This window comes from Rhinopithecus bieti, unplaced genomic scaffold, assembly GCF_001698545.2.
Source record: "Rhinopithecus bieti isolate Rb0 unplaced genomic scaffold, ASM169854v2 scaffold_76550, whole genome shotgun sequence".
In the NCBI taxonomy this organism is placed as follows: domain Eukaryota; kingdom Metazoa; phylum Chordata; class Mammalia; order Primates; family Cercopithecidae; genus Rhinopithecus; species Rhinopithecus bieti.
The window spans coordinates 1174146-1180145 of NW_016828762.1; the positions used below are offsets into that span (position 1 = coordinate 1174146).

Genomic DNA, 6000 nt, shown 5'->3' on the forward strand with positions numbered 1-6000 from the left:
CTCTTAGCCTGTCGTTAGTTGTACAACCTGATTGCCCAGGGATTTGCAGGCAGAGGTTGATATTAGGGTTCACATATCATCACTCACTCCATTTTCAGTTCTTCCATCATTTCAGACTTTTATATAGCAGGTTTGTAGACTCATGTAGGGGAAGTGGATCTCTCAGCCCCACCAAGACAACACTTTGTAACAGGGTTGGCAGTGTTCTAGGATGCTCTGAGTCACTGAAAGGGAGAGAACGATTTGTTGCCTCTTCATATGGGCTCTTGTTGCAAAGTTTGATATAAATGAGTTTGATATAAATTTTTGATGAGTTTGATATAATACAAAGTTTGATATAAATTTTTTACTGGTGTTTTGACCATTTTCATCGCTCCTTGGATGGATACATATATGGGCTAAATTGATTGGCTTTCCTATTAGGCAAAAAGTACATTTGAGAATCTGCAATGATATGCCAGACCCCACAAGAAATTCACCTATGGGCCATAGCCGTAATATAGTGCAAATAGGAGAAACCAGAAAAACACCACTGATACCAGTGGGTGTTTGTTTTCCACACACATTTTCATAATGTGTGTATTTCCTGAGTATTTTCATGGCCCATTTCAAAATTTCAGACTGAGTGGGAGCTAGGACCATGAGCTAAGCCATAAGTGAGGTTCATGTCACTCACTGGAATGTGGCCACAGGCTTCTCCTGGGGAAAGGAGCCTCAGCAGGACAGAGAACAAAGTCTTGCGTTTCCAGTCTCATCTGGACACATTGTGCAATGTGCAGTATGCTTCAGGATAATTTAAAATCCTCAGGAAAATATACAGTTAAATCTCACAGGGAAAGCAAACTGAACTAGTTAGGGTGTAAGGCTCCCTCCTCTGAGGGAGGGAGTGCGATGTGCTAACTTACATGTTAAAATGACACTTGATTTTGTTTTAAGGAGATTATTAATATTGTTGCATCCCCTTTGAATGTTTGAAGGGTTCTTAAACTTGGAGCTTTTTTTGCTGCATGGTTTAGAGTCAGTCTTTATATTTCCCAGGTCAGGAGAGCAAACAGGAATTTGCTTGGGCAAGAGTGCTTTCCTAAGAGCTCAAATGCGTTACTTACTGTCTTTTTTGAGAGTGAATACATTTTCTGAGACTATTGTTCAAAAAGATAAGTACAGCTTCCGTTGCCAAGGGTTTGGTGGAACAGCCAGTTTCTCTAAGTAATGGAATTTCATTGCTCTTATGTTTTGCAAATGAGAAATCTACAGCTGGGCAGGATTTTCTCTTGGCAAAGGATGATCTGTATTTGAAATGTTCAGTACAGTTTCTGGTAAGTCACATTCCTCTTTTGGACAGTATGTAAAATATTAATCATGTCTCAGTGTTGAGATGGAAAGAAGGATGACCACAATAGAGAAATGATATATGTGTAATTGCAATTGACACACTGTACCCTTTGCAGTCAAATTCTAATCTTTTTTGACATGATACAGTGATTCCCATGACTGAAAATATGTTCTCTGGTTTACCTCGTCTGTGTCTGAGTTTATTACCAGGAGGCATGAGTGTGATTATTTTTAAGAGAGAGAGAGAAAGGGGGAGAGAGAGAGAATGTGTGTGTGTGTGTGTGTGTGTGTGTGTGTGTGTGTGTGTGTATGTGTGTGTTTCATCACTAAGAAGAGTCAGAGTCTCTAGTTTTCCACCATATGTTTTCTTTTTCAGGGGAGTGGGCAAACCACCACCAGATCTTCACCATAAGACCCTTAATTCTTGCAAAGGGGTATTATTAAATCTAGAGATACTAATTGAGTCTTTTCTTTGCTGCAGAGTTCCTCTGCTCTTAATGGTATCTATTCTCTGAGTCCAGGGCAGTGGCTCTCACCCACATCAGTGCCAGCCCAGCTCCTCCCTGTTTTTTATAAGAAACATTTTAGAATTCCACCAATACTGTGGTGAAATGAAATTTACAAGTAACATTTATATGCATACATACACAAATAATTGTAAAAATATATGGCTGTAGCATAAAAGAAAATCAAAGGGAGATAATTTATAATAAAATATATCAATATGCCAGTGTTCTGGCACAGTGACGCTAGACGACACCATGGCACTGTCAGATGCTCACACCTCTGTATAGACTCGCTGGGATGCGCCTCATGTGGCTGCAGATGCTGCCAGATACAAGAGGCTGCTGCTGGTGACCCAGGCATCATGAATGGCCTTGCTGTACAGGATGTGAATTTCCATGGTGGTGAACAGGTCATGGTTAAGTTCTGACACAGGCAACTACAGTGTTGCTATGATTTATACAAGAGTTTCTTTCCTTGAAACGTCTGTGTGTGTATATGTATATATGGCAAGACATACATGTGGTAAAATATACATAACAAAATTTACCATTTTAACCATTTTAAGTGACAGTGCAGTGGCATAAACTACACTGATTTATGTTGCAGAACATGTACCACCATCCATCTCCAGAACTTTTTCATCTTCCTCAACTGAAGCTATACCCCCTGAATACTAACACCCTCCCCACCTCAACTCCTAGAAACCACCATTCCACTTTCTGTCTCTAGGAATTTGATTTATAGACAGAATCATGTAGTATTTGCCTTTTGTGACTGCCTTATTTCAGTTAGCGTAATGTCCTCAAGGTTCGTGCCTGTTGTAGCATGTTATAATTTTCTTCCCCTTTAAGGCTAAATAACATTCTGTTGTCTGTATTTACCACATTTTGTCCATTCAGCCAGTGATGGACAGTTGGGTTGCTTTGATCTTCTGGTTGTCTTGAATAATGCTGCTGTGGATGTGGGTGTACAATGTGTGTATATTTACACTGCAGAAAACTCTTTTGTGTTTATATGCAAAACAGAGTTAGGTCTATGCTCAGGTAATTATAAAAAGCTTGTCATTTTATCTTCATGACTATCTGGTGGGATATGTGAAAGTTGTGCTGGAGGCAGAACCATTCTTCATTGCAGGAGATTCTTCATGTCATCTCTGGCACATACCCCTATTGTTGTGATGGTGAAAAATGCCCCTGCAGATTGCTGAAACTCCCACTGGGGAGTGACAGGGGCATCAGGAACAATCACTGAGGTAGAGGGTTGACTTATTCCAAAACTTTGGGATAGAAATTGAGTTGCTCAGAGACAAAGTTGTCAATATCCCTCTCTTCCAGCTAGACTGCCTACCTGATGTCCCCTAACTGGATTCCCTGCACGAGTGCTCCCAAGGCCTGATACGAAAGCCTGAGCTGGCCTGTCCTGGGGCTGTGGCTGGGAATCTGGGGCCCCCTTAGATTAAGTGCCCTCCCAACCCACATGGCTGGAGGGCCCATGCTGTCCCCCAGAATCCTGTGTGTCCATCTGCCCTGGGCTTGTTGGGCAGACTTTGGTCATACCTATTCCATCTCACGTTTGGTACTGGGATTTAGCAAGTTCTGACTTACTCAGTATTGGCTTGTGATTTTTTTGTGTCTTCCCTGCACCCCTCTTACCTGTGAGCTGCCCCGGTCCTTTTTACAACTTCTGACTCCACCTTTGATTGCATATACTTATTGCATTTAGAAAACTAACTTTATTTCTCTTTGATGTCTTTAGTATTCATTCAAAACTGTAAATATCTCAGTGCCTTTTGTTTTTCTGCCTCTTTTACATTTTAAAGACAACGTAAGGCTCCTATACTTTAATATCACCAGATTTCTTTAAGGAACTATGCTCATATTCTTTCAAATAGTTTGAGACCTCTGGAAAAATTTTTCCCTGTGCCCAAAGTGTGGGTTATCCAACTGAAGCAGATTTTCTCTTCCACAAACACACCACCTTTCTCTGTGGACTCTGGAGTCTACTTTAGGCCAATCTTATTCTACTGAAAGTTATTTAGGAGCGGACAAAAAGGTGAAAAATCACGTAAGGCCATTATTACCCTCAAAATTGTCTTGGGAGAGGTGCCACGTGGAGAACATACCATCTTTTCGTAAGTCCAGCCAGCTGGTTTTGCACAGCATTGGATCACTTCACTGTCTCTCAGTTGACTGCCATATGGAGTGTTTGGCTTGTTCTGTGAATACCTCATTTGGCAAAATGCTTACACTGAGAAAACACCGAGAAACTGAGACCTACTAAGAAACCAGCAAATTCGGCCAGGCGTGGTGGCTCACGCCTGTAATCCCAGCGTTTTGGGAGGCCAAGGTGGGCGGATGACAAGGCCAGGAAATCGAGACCATCCTGGCTAAAACAGTGAAACCCTATCTCTACTAAAAATACAAAAAAATTAGCGGGGCATTGTGGTGGGCACCTGTAGTCCCAGCTACTCAGGAGGCTGAGGCAGGAGAATGGTGTGAACCCGGGAGGTGGAGCTTGCAGTGAGCCAAGATCGCGCCACTGTACTCCAGCCTGGGGACAGAGTGAGACTCCGTCTCAAAAAAAAAAAAAAAAAAAAAAAAAAGAAAAAAAAAGAAAGAAACCAGCAAATTCACTTTGAGGTGTGTGCTATTCAATATATTATTTATCTCTCCACTTTTTTTGTTTTTTGTTTTTGGCATGACTTGCCTATAAGTTAAACACTCCTCTGATGCAACTCCACTGAAATTCTTTCTCAAAGACTTCTAGAGGCCATCCACATCTATATTTCTTGCCAGTCTTCAAACTATATGGCTTGGAGAACCAAGCTCATTTTTGTGTTATAGTAGGCTTGCCTTTGGTAATAAATTAGTCTGTGTAGGGTTAAATGCCGTTCTGCTTTGAGATAGCAATGTTGATTCCCTGGATCCAATGAAAGTGGGAGACTTAAGCCCTCTATTCCCAATAACCATTATTTCATACAATCTGCTGTAAATATGCATTCATCTTGCAAGTGTTATGATTTGAAGACCCAAGGATATGATTACAGAAGCTGTGAAAACTCAAAGGCTTTTGTATAAACCAATCTTTCTCTTTTTTTGTTTATTTTTGGTTTAGTTGGAGTGTCATTGCTAACAAGGTTTGTTACAGGGTCAGCTAGAAAGGATTAGCAAAGCTTTCCCTCCCAGAGCCAGGCTACTTGGTGGAACAAAGTGAGATTTCACTGCTTGTTATTGTTAGGTGAGAAAATACTGTTCTGAGACCCACTAAAGTTGCAAAATGGTATGTGAATTAAGCTGGAGTCTTTATTAAAAAAAAAAAGTAATAGAAGACTCCCCTTTAAAAAATGTTTCATTTCAACATAATTTCAGACTTGTAGATATGGATTTCTGTACACTATTGACCCAGATTCTCCAAATATTAACACCGACTACATTTACTTTATTCTTTTCTTTCTCTACTCTTTATCACTAAATTCATCAGTGTGAACTTTTTAGGAATAAGAAATTCTCTTATGTAACAGTATGGTAATCTAAACCAGGAAATTCACATTGGTAAAGAACTGTTATCTAATCTTCAGAATTTATTCTGATCTTGCCAATGGTCCCTATGATGCCCTTTGTAGCAAAATAAAACCACTGTCATGGGTTTTGTTCCATTTTCGTCTTTATTTAGTTTCCTTTACTTTAGAACAAACAATTACTCAGTTTTTGTCTTCCATACCATTGATATTTTTAAAGAATCCAAACAAGATCTTTTGTAGACTGTCCCTTAATTTCTGTTTGAAGTTTCCTCATGGATAGATCCAGATCATACATTGTGGGCAAGAATACCACAGAAGTGATAGCGTGTCCTTCTCAGTACATAATGTCAGGTCTCACCTGAGGTGAATTTGTCCCTTTATTTATGTTAACTTGAACCACTTGGTTAAAGTCGTATCTCCCTGTCTCCACTGTAAAGTTACTATTTTCTTCTTTATAATCAATAATTATCCTTTAGGTAGATGCTTCAAGGCTATGTAAATGTCCTGCTACTCCTCAAACTGTCACACACTGGTTTTATCATCCATTGACTGTGTTTGGTTGAATCTACTATTGTGGTGATTGACAAATGGTGATTTTCTTTTTTTTTTTTTTTTTAATTATACTTTAAGTTCTAGGGTAC

At 39.8% G+C, this 6000-nt stretch overlaps 1 protein-coding gene across 1 annotated transcript in view; it reads left to right on the top strand.

The window, feature by feature from the left end:
• PDZRN3 (PDZ domain containing ring finger 3) overlaps positions 1-6000 on the top strand; it is a 246458-nt gene that overhangs the window by 22927 nt on the left and 217531 nt on the right. The gene's annotated exons all lie outside the window — the stretch shown is intronic.